Consider the following 19971-nt stretch of genomic DNA (forward strand, 5'->3'; position numbering starts at 1 on the left):
TAGGAGAATTATCAGCAACCTCAGATATGCAGAGGATACCACACTAGTGGAAGAAAATGAAGAGGAACTAAAAAGCCTCTTGAGGAAGGTAAAAGGAGAATGAAAAAGCTGGCTTAAAATTCAACATTAAAAAAAATAAGATCATGGCATCTGGTCCCGTCATTTTATGACAAATAAATGGGGAAGAAATCGAAAGAGTGACAGATTTTATTTTCTTGGGCTCCAAAATCACTGCAGATGGTGACTGCAGCCATGAAATTAAAATATGCTTGCTCCTTGGAAGGAAAACTATGAAAAACATAGACAGCATATTAAAAAGCAGAGACATCACTTTGCTAACAAAGGCTATGCTTTTTCCAGTAATCACATATGGATGTGAGAGTTGGACCATAAAGATGGCTGAGCACCAAAGAATTGATGGTTTCAAATTATGGTGCTAGATTCTTGTGAGTCCCTTGGATGGCAGGGAGATCAAACCAATCAGTTTTAAAAGAAATCGATCCTGAATATTCATTGGAAGGACTGATGCTGAAGCTGAAACTCCAATACTTTGGCCACCTGTTGTGAAGAGCTGGCTCATTGGAAAAGACCTTGATGCTGGGAAAGACTGAAGGCGGGAGGAGAAGAGGGAGGCAGAGGATGAGGTGATTAGATAGTATCACCAACACAATGGACATGAATTTGAACAAACTCCAGGAGATCGTGAAGTCCAGGAAAGCCTGGCATGCTGCTGTCCGTGGTGTCACAAAGAGTTGGACAGGACTTCGCGACTGAAAAACAACAAATCAGCGAAAACACAGTGATGACCTTTGTGTGCTTAGTTGCATCTGACTCTAGGCAACCGCAAGGACTGCAGCCCTCCAGCCTCCTATGCCCATTGGATTTTCCAGGCAAGAAAACTGGAGGGGAACGCCATTCCTTCCCCAGGGGATCTCTCTGACTCAGGGTGTGAACCCTTGTCTGCTGTGTCTCTTACTTTGGCAGGCAGTTTCTTTACCACTGAATCACCTGTAAAGCCCAAATAATGTGCGTGGGCTCTGGAGCAGGAGCCTTGCTATGAGGCATATGGGGTCTTATTTCCCCTTCCAGGGACTGAACACGAGACCCCTGCATTGCAAGGCAATTGTTTAACCACTGGACCGCCAAGGAAACCCCTGACCTTTAGAAGTATTGACATTAATGAAACAAAAATGCTTGAAGTCATCACTTATGTTTAGCACGGGAACTCTAAAAAGAAAAGAAAATATATAAACAATTAAAAGTGGAAATGACAGGATTACATACAAAGAAACATAAGCAAGGCTACAGACTATTTAAACTAATACGATGCTGCATGTAAGTTGCTGTAAACAATATTAGCATATGAAAATCAATGTCATTTATATACTTCATAATAATTAATTACAGACTGTAATGAAAAGAATCCATTCACTATAAAAACAAATTATAAGATCTTTAGCAATAAATGTAACAAAAAATGTATAGTACTTTTGGAGAAAGAATTGCAAAACAGTTTTTGAGGAATTATTAAAGAATATATCGCTAAGTGGAAAGATACAAAATACTCATCAGTGTAAGATTTAATACTGCAAACATGTTAAGTTCTCTCAAGTTAATTGTTAAATATTAATTCAATGCAATCTCAACTGTTTTTGATGGACGTTATCAAACCATTACTATTATATATATGTGAGAACATTGGACCAAAACATCCAAAATTTTTGTTGTTGTTATTGGTTTCTGTGTGTGTTGTTTGTGTGTATGTATGTCTGCTTCTTTGCTCTTTGTGTCATTGGTCTTTTTATCTGTTCATGTACCTCAAACTTTAATATCTAAATTATTTTGCTTTTTAGTATATATTAGTATCTAGTAGAACAAGTCACTATTTTTGCTCAGCTATTTCAAAATTAACCTTACCACTCATGTATTTTTATTCTTCCACATAAATTTTAGAATAATCACTTAAAAAAAGTTTGAAGCAAAAAAAAAAAGAAGAAATGACCTATAAGATATGACTTGCAAAATTATAATATTTACAGCAAAGTGGTAACTGACACAGATGAATAGAAAGAAATAGAGAATCTTAACAGTCCTATACTCCAATGATAATGTGATATGCAATGTAGATGGCATAGTCAATAGATTGTGCTGGCCGGTTGAGGGAAGTTCATTAAATCCTCATCTCACACCATAAATAAAAATCAAAACCAGACATATTTTTGAAGGTTCAGCTTCTTTACTTCAGTTCGATTCAGTTGCTCAGTCTGACTCTTTGTGATTCCATGAACTGCAGCATCCCAGGCTCCCCTATCCATCACCAAGACCTGGAGCTTACTCAAACTCATGTCTGTTGAGTCTGTGATGCCATCCAACCATCTAATACTCTGTCATCCCTTCTCCTCTTGCCTTCCATCTTTCCCAGCATAAGAGTCTTTTCCAATGAGCCAGTTCTTTGCATCAGGTGGCCAAATTACTGGAGCTTCAGCTTCAGCCTCAGTCCTTCCAGTGAATATTCAGAGTTGATTTCCTTTAGGATGGACTGGTTAGGTCTCCTTGCAATCCAAGGGACTTGTTAATATTTTTAAAAGAAAATACAGGAGAAAGCCTTTAAGGCTTTGGGACAGGAAAATATTTATTAAAAAATGAAAAAAATGTGAACAATAAAATAATTTGCCTACTTCAAAGTCAAAAATTTCAGTTTAATTAAAAGACTAGGAGAAGAAATTGACCATATACATAACTCTCAAATGATTAGTTTCCTACATTTAAGAAACACTCTTACAAATCCATAAAAAGTGATTAAAAAAAAACTAATGGAAAGTGTATACTAGATATAAATAGATGACATACAGAAAATACATATGAATGATCATCAAGTAAAATGACAACAATGTTTAGCCTTCTGTCAAGTATGTTGGGAGTTGGGAAGAACATACTCCTTGAAGGAGGGCAGATTTCTGTATGTCTCTGAATGCATTGTGGTAATATCCAATAAAGTTGAAGATGTGGATATGACTGACCCAACAAATGCCTACCTAGATACAAATCTTAAGTTTTTGAACCTGTGCACAAGTGACATACACAAGAAATTCATGTAGAGGGCTGGAGGCAGAAAGAGCTGATTCACAGGTTGGGAAGATTTACAAGCCAGGAACTGAACATAATCTTATGGTCCCATGAGGGGCAGGTTCTTGGGAGGAAATGGGGACTTCAGAGGGCACTGGGGACCTTTCTCATAAAGGAGACTGGACCCTGAGCATTGTCCTTGGCTTGACATGGAAGCAGCAAGACATAACTTTGAAAATAAGTTTATTTTGTGTGTGTATCTATTGTAGGTTTTTGCCTTGCCCTTCCCATGAGGTTTTGATATAGCAGTCTACATGTGTACAAGGTTGTTTTAACCTGGCCTTTTTTCTGCCTAGAGAAGTTCCTTTAGCATTTGTAGTCAAGCTGGTTTGGTGGTGCTGAATTCTCTGAGCTTTTGCTTGTCTGTAAAGCTTTTGATTCTTCCAGTGAATTTGAATGACAGCCTTAAACAGAAATAGAGTCACAGATGTAGAACACAGTCTTATGGTTACCAGAGGGGAAAGTGAGGGAGGGATAAATTAAGAAATTGGACTTGACATATACACATTGCTATATATAAAATAGGGCTTCCCTGTTGGCTCAGTGGTAAAGATTCTGCCTGCCAATGCAGAAGCTGCAGGAGATATGGGATTTGATCCTTGGGTCAGGAAGATCCCCTGGAGAAGGAAAGGACAACTCAGTCCAGTATTCTTGCCTGGGAAATCCCATTGACAGAGAAGCCTGGTAGATGAAAGTCCACGGGGTCACAAAAGAATCAGACATGACTTAGTGACTAAACAACAATATATAAAATAGATGACAAATAAGGACCCACTCTACAGCACAGGGAGTTGTACTCAATACTCTGTAACAACCTATAAGGGAAAACAATCTAAAAAAGAGTAGATATATGTGTATGCATAAATGATTCACTTTGTTGTACAGAAGAAACTGAAACAATATTCTAAATTAATATATTCAAATAAAAATTAAGAAAAAATAAAGTGTTTAACCAATGCCAAAAAGAGAAGTTCAGGCTTTGGACAATGAGCACATTTATAGTGACCCAAAGCCCCAGGGCAGAGAGATACCCAGGATTTAGTTAGCTGGGCATTTCATGCTGCCCCACGAGGAACAGACCAGAGCAATTTCCATTAAATTTTCCACCAGCCTGACAGGGTAGTGCTTAGCATCAGATTTCATTTGATTTTAGGATAAAAAATAATGGACTAATTTTTGCAAACCTGAGTTTGTAGAGTACTATTCATATCAGCTGCTTAGACATGTCCACCATCTGAAGCTCATGCATGGAGCTCCTGATGAATTTTCAGCCTGAAACCTTGGACTAAAAATTCATGCCTTAGACTTCCTTCCCTCGTTAGAGCAATTATCACATTATGCATAATTATAGAGATTATTTTTACCTCCTCAGTCTCAGGGTCTCCCATGCCGTCATGTAATAGCCTCCTTGAAAACGTTCATGCCTTCCTTCTGGTAGGTCTGTAGCCACACCCTTCCTTTGTCCCCAACAGACAAGCCTGACTTTTCATATGGAATGATATATTTAGGAATATGTTCTTGACTTTTTATTTTTATCAAATCCTGCGGCATACTGGAGTCGGTTGTTCCTCTCTCATATTTGTTCATGGCTTAAGGCTAAATAGTGTACCAATCAAAACAGAATAGAATCCCCCTCCCACCTTCAATGACTTAATTATGAAATAAAAATCCCAGGAATTCCGTTAGAGCATTTAGCATCAGACCTTTTTCTCCTGCGGGCTCCTCACAGGCGGTTAGGCTAATAAGCATTTCTATCTGTTCTATAACCTCTGGTCGTTCTTCAGCTGAGTGACCATTAAGACGGGAAACATAATGAGGGGAGAGCAAGGTAAACGTAATAAAACATTCTTGTTCTCCTCGGAGAGGCGGAATAATGGGCCATTTCTTCTTCTTTATTGTCCGCATAAAGGATTTCATGGGATCTGCACCCTCCCTGAGACTGGGAGCTTTGTCCTGGAAAACTTGCTCTCAGCCGAGAGCAGGTTTAGAAGCAGCTGCTGGGAGGCAGAGCCGGGACACACTAGGCGTTCTCATACACGCTGCCTTCTTTGAAGGATCCCTGGTACTTCTCACACAACTTTGCTAAGGCTGTTCTGTTGTTCACTGGATTATAATATGTAGATTTGACCTTTCCTCTTTTAAAAAATTTATTTATTTTTTAATTGAAGGATAATTGCTTTACAGAATTTTGTTGTATTCTGTTGAACATCAGCATGAATCAGCCATAGGTGTACATATGTCCCCTCCCTCTTGACCTTTTTCTTACTGGATAACCAGGTGTGCCACACTCATTTAGAACACGGATTCTGTGCTGATTTTCAAGCCACCTTATAGTTTAGCGGGACAAAAAACCTGAAGGGTCACCCATCTAGTGGGTTCTTAGTTGCAGAAGGGAAAAGGGTTAGTGTCACATTTGGTTGGGAGGTGGAGGGGGGCAGTTAGGTAGATGTCTGTCTTGTCCATGAGAAAGGGATGCTTCTTATTTAAATCACAAAGCATATTTATTGAACAGATACTTATATGAAGCTTACTCTTTACAAGTCTCTACTCGAAGAACTTTACAAATATTAAAGCATTTAATCCTCCTAATATTCCCATGGAGTAACAACTCATTATGCTCATTCTGTAGTTGAGAAAATGGAGGCATGGAGAGGTTACGTTAGTTGCATAAGGTCACACAGCATAATTTGCCCAAGTGTTGGAATTTAGCTCTAAGTCCAGGCCATTTGACTTTTAACCAATGCCGTGCAAGGATGAGTCACAGATACTGTTGATAAAAATGTGCATCCCTATAGATTTATTCAAATAATGGACGGTAAACCCATATTGATAGTTATGATGCTAAACGCAGAATTTCTAATAAAAAAGGGAGGAAGGAGTAGTTACTGAACATCTACTTTATATCTAGAAGTTAAAACATGTTATCTCATGCACTGACATAAAAGAGAAATTATTCCCCTCATATTACAGATGAGGGAAGAAGGGTTATAGAGATTAAAAGATGTGTCAGTGGCCCCACAGTTAGTTGGCAACAGAACTTCAGCTTGAATGCACGTCTAAATTCGATGTTTTTGTGTCTAGCATCTTCGTGAAAAATACACTCTATCCCAGACCGTGGAATTGATGTCAGAGTTTTCATCATTCTTCTACAGACAGTCAGTGCAGTAACTGGCTGCTGCTATGTGCTATCATTACAGAAGTCACTAAATCTAAAAGCGTATTTTTGGCACAGAATCCTTTCCCACTTTGATCACAATTCACCGATTTTCTATGGTTCATGTTACTGTGCAGTGCTTTGCAATGCTCTGAATACAATTTTTGACTCTCTGTTAATGTTCTTGGTCTTCTTTCCTAGTTTTCATTTTTACTGAGAGACAACCTGGTTTTTCAACAAAGGCACAGTGTAATTTTTTCCCTTCCTAAGTGGCTGAAAAGCTCACATTCATGACATTCTTTGCCCTTTCCTTTGTGATCAGTCCTTCTGCCCTGTTCTGTTAATAATTAGAAACATAGCACCTCTTTCTTCCCTTTGCCTAGAATAATCAGAGACGCATCTCTTCATCTTTTTCCTATTTTCCTTTTTTGCCAGCCGTGTATTCTGAGCTGATCAAAAGTAGTTTATTCAAGTGTCAAACGTGTTTCCAGGAGTGCTAAACTGCAGAAAATTCAATGTCACACAGGTACAATGTATGTATAATTTATAGATAAGCAGAATGAGGTTGGCAGGTGCTTCTGATGAGCATCATGCTAGATGTAAATATTCCCAGTTCAAGTATTCATGAGTTTATTCAAAGTCCAGTTTCTAGTGACCAGGTGCCTGAAAAGAGTGGCATAAACTCCTTCTAATCGTGGCATAAATTCACATCAATAGCAACATGATTACATGAAAAGCAACATGAAAAATCAAAGTAGATATACTCTCATGAGAGATACTCTTATTGATCTGGAAGTTCATTTTTTTTCTCTTTTTCAAAAGTAACTTGTTTATGCCTATCAACTCTCAGCTCTTTATATAAAAATGTTCTGTAGTAGAAATCTTCAGAGGGATCGTCCTACGCCATGAAAAAGTCTTAAAAATGTATTTCAACCCACTGCTTCCTTTAGTTCAAATAAAATCATTTAAAAGCTTTATGACCATCATATGCCACGTTGCGATCATAAGCTTGAATAGGGCTTCTCAGGTAATGCTAGTGGTAAAGAACCTGCCTGCCAATGCACGTAGACGTAAGAGACCTGGGTTTCAACCCTGGGTTGGGAAGATCCCCTGGAAAAGGCAATGGCAACCCACTCCACTATTCTTGCCTGGAGAATCCAATGGACAGAGGAGCCTTGCAGGCTGCAGTCCATGGGGTCACACAGATTCGGACACAACTGAAGTGACTTAGCAGAAGTAGTAGCAACAGCAAACTTGAACAACCTCTTACCTCTTTACATACACAGTTGCATCGAGACACTGCTGAAGAGTGAGCAGAAGTCTGAGCTATCTGCAACAGAACATTGTCATGCTCTAACATCTGGGCATCAAATACATTACTTTTAAGCTTTCTCGCTGAAGGTCTGATACTGATAGATGAAGATTGTATATCTTATGAGATTAGTGCAATTCTCTTTCAGGAATACATAACTTAGAAACTTCCAACGACCTAATCCTCTAGCCAACTATGAAGAATTCGTTAAAACAGATACATTGCTAAATTTCTATCAGGTGTTTGAATCATTTCTATGATTAATCCATGTAAATGAAGCTCATTACATGCTCATTTACAGGGGAAATGCCTATATATTTTATGTATGTGTGTGTGCACGGTTCACTTATGTCCAGCTCTTTACAAGCCCATGGACTGTAGCCTGTCAGGCTCCTCTGTCCGTGGAATTTTCCAGGCAAGAATACTGGAGGGGGTTGCCATTTTCTTCTCCAGGAAATCTTCCCCACCCAGGGACTGAAACTGTGTCTCTTCGCATTTCCTGTGTTGGCAGGCAGATTCTCTACTACTGTGCCACCTGGGAAGATGCCTGGAAAGACACTACGTATACATGTTATTTTTTCCAGATCTCATCCTATTGTTGGCTTTGCTTGAACAATTTTATTTCATCAGTTTCACAGACCTTCACTGCATCTCCAAGGAGGAATGACATGTCCCTATCTTCATTGAAGTCATATTCAGGAAGGTGAATGAGGAAAGAAATCGAAGGTCCAGTCTGTCTTAATTTCCTAGGGTTATCCTAACAAAGAACCACAAACTGGATAGCTTAAAATAACAGAAATTTATTCTTTTGCAGTTTTGGAGGCCAGAAGTCTGAGATCAAGTTTTGGGCAGGATTGACAACTCTGAGTCTATGACGGAATCTGTTCCTTGTCTCTTTTCCACTTTCTTGTGCTTTTCTAGGTATATATGGTGTTCCTTGGTCCATAAAAGCATAACTTTGACCTCTCCTTTCATCTTCACACGGCTTTTTCCTCGTATGTGTGTTGGTTTCCGAGTCCCTTTTTAATAAGGAGATCAGTCATATATATTTGGGCTCACCCTAATGACTTAATTTTAACTTGATTGCCTTTTTAAAGGCTCCATCTACAACCAAGTTCACATTCTGAGGTACTGGGGGTTAGGTCTCAACATCTGGATTTGTATGGGGACACAACTCAACCTATAGTACCTTCCTTGATATAATATGGTCCATTAAACAGGACATATGGGAGGTTATTTGGGAGACAGTGGTTCCAGTGGGGAGCTGCACAGGCCTTGGAGTTGAGTGGCCTGGGTTCAAATACTGCCTGTGGCCCTTATCAATAGCTCGTCATGGGCAAGTGACTCACTCACTACGTGCCTCCACTTTACCTAATGAAAAATGGGATCATACTTGTACCTACCTTTTTGTCTAAAAATGTACTATATAAAACTTTGCAAATACTTTGTTGAATTCAAACATACTTTCCCTTTAGGTACATTTCTAATCTATCTCACCAATAGTTCTTCTACAAATAGGAAAGATTTTTATTAGAAATATTCATTTCTCCAAAAACCATGTGGAGTGATCACCTCTCTATGTTCACAAACCATTTTTATATATATTTTGCTTATTTTTTTTCTATTTTTGCTTATCCCTCATTTATTTAATCTGCAATCCTCATTACATTAATGTATATTTTTAGAAATTAATTTATTTTCTCTCCCTCTCATTCTGGTCCTTGATATACACATTTGTGCATATGTGTGCACACACACACACACATATTTTATTAGTAGGGCCTTTATATGCTGTTTTCAGTCTCTTAAGAAATTCATTTTCCATTTTGCATTCTTATGTAATACTTCATAGACTCAACAGTCTCATGTTCAAGGTTAATTCTGTTCACAAAAGAAAAAAAGAAAACCAATGATTATTGGGAGCATACTAGACATTGGGTGTTTTATAGGAAACATTTCTCTGATAGTATCCCTTTCCTAAGGTGATACAGCTAGTAAGTACCAGAAATAGAATTTGACCCACAAGCAGATTTTAAAACATGTATAGTATTTTCCCACAATTGCGCAGATTCTGAATAAAATACATATGGTTCAGATGTACTGTATCAGATTATTTTATTATGGTCCTGGATCACTTTCCTCATGTTTCACAAAGTTCCCAGGGATGGTGTCTGTGGGTGAGATGCAGTTAGAGGTTCTGATGATAACTTAGGCCTCAGAATAAAAGTGAAGTCGCTCAGTCGTGTCCGACTGAGTCCACGTGACCCCGTGGACTATAGCCTGCCAGGCTCCTCTGTCCATGGGGCTCTCCAGGCAAGAATACTGGAGTGGGTTGCCATTTCCTTCTCCAGGGGATCTTCCCAACCCAGGGATCGAACCCAGGTCTCCTGCATTTCAGGCAGATGCTTTATCCTCTGAGCCACCAGGGAAGCCTCCACCCAGGCCTCAGAATAAGACCTGTTCAATAAGACAGAATTCAACCTGTGAGACGCAAGACCTTTTGAATTTATTTACAAATAATGTATTTGTATGATTCAAGAATGTGATCTGTCCTGGGTTAATCTTAATCTGACTTTAATGCAGGTTGACAAAGGGACAAAAAAAGAAAGCATCTGTAAGTTCCAGATTTACAGCAACATCAAGTCACAGCTGACTGCCCTTCACACATTGTAGGGATTGCAGGGTGCGATGCTGAAGTAGTTTTTGAGAAATGAGATGCTGCATATTTCATTTTTTTTCAATATTACCATCCTGCCAGGAACTGCTATAAAAGTATCCTAAGTCCTGAAATGGGAGGGATGGATTTTCCAAATATATGCCAAGCGCTAGGGAAGCCTCCAAGCTTGTACGCTGCCCATTTGGGTTGTTGGCACAGACACTGCAGCATCAACCAAAGTATTTATTAAGGGCCCAGCTGCCCTGGATGCCACACAAGATGCTGCACAAACAGCCATAAACAGGAGCAGCCCTGCTCTCCAGGCTCAGACTGATAGGAGCTGACAGTTTTAGGTCAAGAGTCCAGGTTATTTCTGTAGGTGTGTGCAACACAGCCTGGCTTACCCAGTAAGCCCTCCTCCTTTTAACCCCAAGTACATCCCATGTGACAGGCAGGACTAGAAATATTATCTGTCTTTTACATGAAAGTTCATGTGCCCTCCTCTGGGTTCTATAACTTGAGGTTAACAGAGCATGATTCAAATTCAGATCCCTGAGGCATTGGATCTCCTGTTTTCTTGCATCCACCCAGTTGCCTTTGTCACGAACTGTGTGAACATTTTATATAATCACACACCTAAGATGTAAATCTTAAATTTTTTTTATTGGAGTATAGTTGATTTACAATGTTGTGTTAGTGTGGAACAGCAAAGTGAACCAGTTATACATATACCTATATCCACTTTTTTTTTCTTTTAGAGAGGGGTCTTTCTGATAGCTCAGTTGGTAAATAATCTACCTGCAATATAGGAGATCCTGGTTTGATTCCTGGGTCAGGAAGATCCCCTGGAGAAGGGATAGGCTACCTACTTCAGTATTCTGGGGCTTCCCTTGTAGCTCAGCTGGTAAAGAACCTGCCTGCAATGCGGAAGACCTGGGTTCAGTCCCTGGGTTGGGAAGATTCCCTGAAGAAGAGAAAGACTTAGCACTCCAGTATTCTGGCCTAGAGAATTCCATGGACTGTATAGTTACTAGCATTTCTGGATAAGCTATATAGTTGCTAATATCACAAACATAGATACATTTTTTGGGCTTCCCCCATAGCTCAGTTGGTAAAGAATCCACCTTCAATGCAGGAGACGTCTGCTCGATTCCCGGGTTAGGAAGATCCCCTGGAGAAGGGAAATGCTATCTATTCCAGTATTTTGGCCTGGAGAATTCCATGGACTGTATAGTCCCTGGAGTCACAAAGAGTTGGATACGACTGAATGACTTTCACTTCAATCTTTTTTAGATTCTTTTCCCATATAGGTCATTACACAGTACTGAGTAGTAGTACTGTGCTCTACCGTAGGTCTTTATTAATTGTTTCACATATGCACACACGTATTCTTAGTCACTCAGTTGTGTCTGACTCTGCAACCCATTGGACTGTAACTCACCAGGCTCCTCTGTCTATGGGATTCTCTAGGTAAGAATACTGGAGTGGGTGCCATGCCCTATTCCAGGGAATCTTCCTGACACAGGGATCGAACTCACATCTCTTATGTCTCCTGCATTGGCAGGTGGGTTCTTTACCTGCTGAGCCATCAGCAAGCCCTATTTTATATATAGTAGTGTGTGTATATTAATCCTAATTAAGGTGCTAATCTTAAAGTAGGAGAATTTCAGACCTGAAAGGCTCCTAGGAGCCTGAATTCAGTACCTTCTTGTACTTATGGGGGACTTGAGCGTTTCTGAAATGTACAATAAACCCTCAGTACAGTGCATTCTTGGCAGAGCTCTGCCTAGAACCCAAGAGGGGCTGATGGTTCCAAGCACATTAATTGCATTTGAATTGAGAATTTCATGGGGTTAGATGTCGCATGTAGTTTTCTTTTTCCTGGTCAAAATTCTTCTCCTTATCCCATGTTGCTTCTCTTGAGGCAGTCTGAAACATTGTCCACCCCCAGAAAAATGCCTTGGATAAGATAGACTGAGGTTGTTGAGATGCTGGAAACAGAAGAAACAGTGAAGTCAGGCTGAGGTTTCCATGTAAGGAATCAGCTTCACTCTTCCGAATTATGGATAATCAGTCCAAGATAAAAAGAGTGGTCTGAACACACTGAGCACCTCACGCAGCAGATTCATGAATGAACCCGAAGCAACAATTTTGAAAGTTCTGATGGAGGCAGGGGAGAATAAACTAAGGGAACAGCGTGTCAGGAAACTAGAATTCATAATTTGTGTGCAAGGTGTAAAACTCTGGACTAAAATTGGATCCACAGAGCATTGACATATGCTGATTGAAATTGACTTTTTGTCATCCTCCATGAAAATGAACTGAACTGAAATAACTTGTCCTAGAAACTTCTCTTTTCAGCTCCTTTTCTTATACAATGTGAAAACAAAGGTCACACAAAGACACACACACAGGCACATACGTTCATTCTTTTAAAGTGAATCAGCAAGGTGAATGAAATGATGCTATTTATTCATAATCAATAAATTAATATGTACTTATTGTGAGTCACAAAGATAACATCACAAGATTAATAAAACACGGTTTCCTGCCTTCAAGGAACTCTGAGTCTAGCTAGCAAAATACACAGGGACAGAGTAGTAAAAACACAATATAGAAAGGGCTATAAAAAAGGTCTTATGGACTCTGTGGGAGAGGGAGAGGGTGGGAAGATTTGGGAGAATGGCATTGAAACATGTAAAATATCATGTATGAAATGAGTTGCCAGTCCAGGTTCAAAGCACGATACTGGATGCTTGGGGCTGGTGCACTGGGACGACCCAGAGGGATGGAATGGGGAGGGAGGAGGGAGGAGGGTTCAGGATGGGGAACACATGTATACCTGTGGCGGATTCATTTTGATATTTGGCAAATCTAATACAGTTATGTTAAGTTTAAAAATAAAATAAAATAAAAAAAAAAAAAAGAAAGTATCATGGTGGCTGAAGAGTGAATGCTGCAAGTGCTGGTTAGAAGATGCTGGTCTGGGAAGACTTGAGATAGGAGGAGGCCTTTCAAAAGTAGCAAGATAAGAAATGACATTTCAGAAAAAGAAATTGTGTAATAAAAGCACAGTCAGGTGGAAGCATGACATAGCATACTTTGTTCTGTGAATGATTAGTATCATGCAGCATATGGGGCAAGATGCAGGAAAAAAATAGAAGATTAGCTGGAAGGGAAGCGATTGGTTAGATCACATGTTGAAAAGCCTTGGATACCTGGAGAAGGAACTCAAACTTTATCCAAGATGCTGCTCAATTGCGGAGTGACTTGTTGAACTGTTTATTTTTCAGAAAATAAATTCCTAGAGAAAGACAGATCTGAAATGATGATGACACTGTTCATTGAGCAATATCGGTCCATTTTCTGGATGAAAATAGCATATTATTTATTGTCTAATTTCTAAATTTAGCACAAAATTAAAGTGTTGATGACAGCCAATGCTATCAAAGCTTTACTGAAATCAATATAGTCAGATATTGCTGATGATGCAGATTGTCAAAGCTGTTTTGAAAAGAAATATGAAAGTACATTATTAAGGAAAATATATGCAGTCATGTGCCTTGAAGTAGCAGTCTCAGTTTTGAGAATTTAAATGAAGAAAATTATCCAAAGCCAAAAGAACCATAAAATTTAGAGATGTTTATTTTAGCATTATTTATAATACCCAGATAAAAAATAAGCACCAAAAATAAGACTGTTGAGATCTTTATTTTATATTAGAGATGTTTATGAAATGTTTGTGTTTATGTTAGATATGTTTATTTTAGCATTATTTATAATAGCTAGATATAATATCCAGATAAAAAATAAGCACCAACAATAAGACAGTTATAAGTACATTGTATCAAACTGGCCAAATGAGGTGTAAAGCACTGATTAAAATATCTATTGAAACACAAAAAGTTTAGTTAATATGATGTTTAAAAATACAAACATATGTGTTCATTATTATTCCTGCTATGCAAAACTAAATGTGTGTAGCAACAAAAATTGAAGAGAGCAAAGACAAATGAACACTATGTAATGTATTTGGAAAGTAAAATTTTTCTCGTTATATTTAGAGTTGCATTAATGCTTTTATAATGATGTCTGTAGAAAAAAATCACATTTAAAATAGCTGTCATTTATTAAATGTCTATATTATGCTAAGCACTGTACATGTTTTATCTTATTTAATTCTCACAGCATTCCATAAGGATGGTACTGTTATGATCTATCCTTAATTGAATTTTAATTTTTTTGAATTGATATATACATATAATTTATAAATATGAAGCAATATAAATAATTCTATTAAGAATAAGAGCAATATCTTTGCCTTTCAACTCCAGTTCATATAAATGATTTTAGAAGGTTCTCAAGCTCCTCTGTATTTTCAAATCACGTGATACTGTATGCATGCATGCATTTTCAGTTGCTTCAGTTGTGTCCGACTCTGTGCGAACCTGTGGACTATAGCCTGTGAGGCTCCTTTATCCATGGGATTCTGCAGGCAAGGATACTGGAATGGGTTGCCATTTCCTTCTTCAGGGAATCTTCCCGATCCAGGGATCGAACCTGCATCTTTTATGTCTCCTGCATTGGCAAGTGTGTTCTTTACCACTAGCGCCACCTGGGAAGCCCATGTGATACTCTAACCATTTATAAATTCAAGCTTAAAATATTATTTACTTAATAAAATCAAGCCATTCTTTAAAAATTTGCCTTTGAAAAGGAATAAATAATTGTTAAACAATGGCACCCCACTCCAGTACTCTTGCCTGGAAAATCCCATGGACAGAGGAGCCTGGTACGCTGCAGTCCATGGGGTTGCTAGGGGTCAGACACGACTGAGCGACTTCACTTTCACTTTTCACTTTCATGCATTGGAGAAGGAAATGGCAACCCACTCCAGTGTTCTTGCCTGGAAAATCCCAGGGACAGGGGAGCCTGGTGGGCTGCCGTCTCTGGGGTCGCACAGAGTCGGACACGACTGAAGTGACTTAGCAGCAGCAAATCCTGAGTAAAATGCATCAAAAAAAAAAAAAAAAAGAAAGAAAGAAAGAAAATAGAAACTACTAATAAAAATATAATAAAAAATAATAAAAAAGAGATATCAAACATAATTCATGGATATTAAAATTAAAATAAGACAATATAAACAGTTATATGGCAGTGTACTTGAATGTTTAAAGAAATGGGACAAATTCACTGGAAAGCAATTCATTAAAAACGTGGAGAAAGAAATAGAAAATATTAATTGCATTATATGTTAAAGAATTGTATTCTTATTTAAAATCTTCTCATTAAAAAAAAAAAAAGCCAAACATGGATGTCTTTGTTAGTGAGTTCTACCAGATATTTTTGGAAGACATCATACCAAGATGTTGTGGATGTAAGAAGCATGGGGTCATACCCATATTTCCAAGCTAGACAGATTTTTCTGGCACAAGCAGAGTGAAAAATGTGGGAAGGGAACAATGGAGGCAGAACAACTCATTAGGAAATGATAAGAAATACCCAGGTAGAATAGGGTGTGTCCTGAACCTGATTAGAGGCTATAGAGATGAAAGAGAATATAACACAGAGAGATGCCCATGCTGAACTTTCACACCATTACCCCTTGTCAAAGAACATCATGCTCAGAAGTGGGGCGGGAGGACTCTGCTCTCATCAAATCAATGGACAACCATTTTTGAGGGGTGTGTTCACCTTTCAGGATAAGCTAATAAGTCAGTCTGCCTTACCTGTCCATCCTGTAGCAATGGGCTAGAGATGAGAACAGGAGCCAACACCCACAGTGATAACAATGAAAAATGCTTGAAATTAGAGTGTAAATCTCATCAAAGAGCTGGGAAGTCGATGAGAAATACATGATCAAGCCAAGGTTAAACAAAGATCTGGAACCCAGACAGGTGAGCTTCCTTTGTCCTGGACCATGTTGCTACCTTGGGAAAGGCAACCAGAATCCCATTGGCTATTTTGGTAATGTTGAGAGGCTACAAACAGGTGATATCTGATAGACCAGCACCTACCCTGTGCTGGACCCAGATCAACATAACCTGGACATACAGCAATATAGAAAACAGGCAGCCACAAAATTCAGCGCCTTAGAACATTAATGTTTTTCTTGCTTTCAATTCTGCAGGCTGGCAGGGTCTACTCTGCTTCCATCTGAGGCCACTGGGCTTGTTCCTAGGATGCAGATGAGCTTCAGGTGTGCTCTCTGAGTCTGGTATTCTCCTTCGATCAGCTGCTGTCCTGGGCATGCTCTTCTTAGAAAGTTGAGATTGAGCAGCATCATGTAACCACCCCTAAAGCTCTTTTGCATTCTATTGGTCACAGTAAGTTGGTACCAGGGGTACACACCCAAGGGGCTGAGTGGCAGGGAAATGAAGCTTTTCTGAACAATATTCCAGTTCATCCTAACACCTAAATATGAAAGATGGTTAACAGACATTTGGTCCTGTCCAAAATGTCTTTGATATTTGGTTCTGTTCAAAACATCCATAAGACATTTGGTCCATAAGACATTTGGCCCATGCCAAAAGGCCCTAGATATTTGCAGAGCCATTTAAACTTTCCAGAGCATCCATAAGGCATTTGGTTCACGCCAAAAGCTTCATGGTATTTGGTCATACGTGGACCTGTCCGAATTGTCAGTGGAGACATTTTGTCCATGTCAAACGTTCCTTGATATCTGATCCTGTCCAAAACCATTTGGTGGCTCAGTGGTAAAGAGTCTGCCTGCAATGCAGGAGACCCAGGTTTAATCCCTGGGTTGGGAAGATCCCCTGGAGAAGGGAATGGCCATCCACTCCAGTATTCTTACCTGAAGAATTCCATGGACGGAGGAGCCTGGCAGGCTACAGTCCATGGGGTAGCAAAGAGTCAGACGCTATTACTATAGCCATGAAGCCTGAGGTCTCACTAGGCAAAGAATCTGCCTGTAATGCAGGAGACACAGGAGACACGGGTTTGATTCCTGGGTCAGGGGGATCCCCTGGAGGAGGAAATGGCATTCCACTACAGTATTCATGCCTGAAAAATCCCATGGACAGGAGAGCTACCATCCAAAGGGTCACAAAAAGTCAGATACAACTGAGCAATTAAGCACACAAATATGATTATGGACATTTTGGATAGAACCAAATTTCAACTTTTTGGTGTAGGTCATATGTCTTACAGATGTTTTTGACAGTACCAAATGTCCTGCAAGGCTGAAAGACATTCATTTTTTTTCTAATATGCTTTTAGAAGATAATACTGAAGGATATATTCAGGACAGAGAATAATTTATTTAAAATGACATAAAATAAAAAACAGTTGGAATAAAACTAACTACCTTAAAAGAATTTATATTATTAAGTGATATCACTAACGAGTTAAAAAAAATAAGTAAGCCACAAAAAGGGAGAAAATTATTGCAACATACACAAACCGCTGAAGAGCTTGATTTCAGAAGCCATAATAAAGATTTCTGACAAGTCAATGCGAGAGAGGGATTTCCCTGGTGGTCCAGTGGTTAATGCAGGGGAATGTGGGGTCGATCCCTGGTCAAGGAATTAAGATCCTATAGACCTTGAATTCAAAAAAAGAAAAAATAAAATGAAAACATAAGAAAGAAATAATATTGTAACAAATTCAATAAAGATTTAAAGAAAAATAAATAAAAGAAAACATAATAGAAATATTGATTAAAAATGTGAATGGACATTTAATGTAAGAAGAAATTTAAATGCTCAAAAAATATAAAACAGTTTTCAATCTCATTATTACTGAAGAAAATGCAAACTGAAACCAGAAAGAAATATCTTTATATGCCTGTTAAAATGACTAAAAAAAGTTACCACGAAGAAAGTTTCATTCACTGAAAGAAGTGTATATATTGGGGTAAACTCTTCAGAAAACACTTGGCCTTCCTTATCTAGTGGAGTTGAAGCTACGCCCGCTTTCTGACCTTGCAACTGCACTTCTAATCACACACCACAGAGAATCAAGGATACTTGTGCCCCAGAGCACACATAGGAGAACTTCAGAGCGACTTCATTATCTGTAGCACAAGCCAGAAACAACTCAACTGTCCCCTAACAGTTGAATGAATAAATAAACACACTATATTCATGAGATAGAATTCTGCACAATGATAAACCAAATACAGCACAGACCTACTCAACCGTGTGCATGAAACCTGCAATGTAACAAAATAAGTCATAAAACAATGAATTTTCATCAGTTCTTAGAAAATTTGATAAAAAAGAAAAGGAAACAGTAAATGACATTGTTTATTTAAATGGGGATGAAGGAAAGAGGACTTGAAAGGTGGTCATATGTGCATTTGCTTTATCATATTCTATGTTGATTGCAGGAATGAAATTAAAAGATGCTTGTTCCTTGGAAGGAAAGTTATGACCAACCTAGACAGCATATTAAAAAGCAGAGATGTTACTTTGCCTACAAAGTTGTGTCTAGTCAAGGCTATGGTTTTTCCAGTGGTCACGTATGGATGTGAGAGTTGGACCATAAAAAAAGCTGAGCACCAAAGAATTGATGCTTCTGAACTGTGGTGTTGGAGAAGACTCTTGAGAGTACCTTGGACTGCAAGGAGATCCAGTCAGTCCATCCTAAAGGAGATCAGTCCTGGGAGTTCATTGGAATGACTGAAGTTGAAGCTGAAACTCCAATACTTTGGCCACCTCATGCAAAGAGTTGACTCATTTGAAAAGACCCTGATGCTGGGGAAGATTGAGGGCAGGAGAAGGGGATGACAGAGGATGCAATGGTTAGATGGCATCACTGACTCAATGGACTTGACTTTGTGTAGGCTCCGGGATTTCGTGATGGACAGGGAGGCCTGGCGTGCTGAAGTTCATGGGGTCGCAAAGAGTCGGACATGACTGAGTGACTGAACTGAACTGAACTGAAGGTTGATCATAGCTTTTCTTCCAAGGAGCAAGTGTCTTTTAATTTCAAGGCTGCATGTGACTGTATAGTTCATGCAATTCTGTAGGCCAGAATACTGGAGTGGGTAGCCTTTCCCTTCTCCAGGGGATCTTCCCAACCCAGGGATCAAACCCAGGTCTCCTGCATTGCAGGCGGATTCTTTACCAGCTGAGCCACAAGAGAAGCCCAAGAAGACTGGAGTGCATAGCCTATCCCTTCTCCAGCAGATCTTCCCAACCGAGGAATCGAACCATGGTGTCCTGCATTGCAGGCGCTTCCTTTACCAACTGAGCCATCAGGGGAATGTGATTAATTATCTTAAACATGATGATTCCAGAGAAAACTTCATCTATTTATTTATTCTAGATTCATAAAATCCTGAAGGAATTGATAGATAAAGGACTTGAAAAATTTCATAACAGACGGGACACAGGGATATATAGAAAGTGAAAGCACTACAATTGTACTTTTGTTTTGAAAAAAAACAAAAAAACTTTACTTCCACTTGAATCAAGGGCAAAATGAATACTCAGCAGCCTGACTTAGATTCCATTTGCTCATGGCAATTTCTGGCACAAAGTAAGTGCACTCTGACCAAACTGAGTGCCATATAGATATTTGAAATTAGGTGACCGGTGCACAGTGTTTTCACAAGGTTTCAGATGAAGCTTCCTAGAAAAATGGTGGTAATAATACTAGGTATGACAGGTTAGCTGGCTGGCCAGAGGCAAGGAGCTTCTCTTGAGAGTTTCTTTTCTTGTGCAGCAAATTACTTGCCATCCAGAAATGTGATAAGCA

The sequence above is a fragment of the Bubalus bubalis genome, chromosome 7 (genome assembly GCF_019923935.1).
Source record: "Bubalus bubalis isolate 160015118507 breed Murrah chromosome 7, NDDB_SH_1, whole genome shotgun sequence".
NCBI lineage: Eukaryota > Metazoa > Chordata > Mammalia > Artiodactyla > Bovidae > Bubalus > Bubalus bubalis.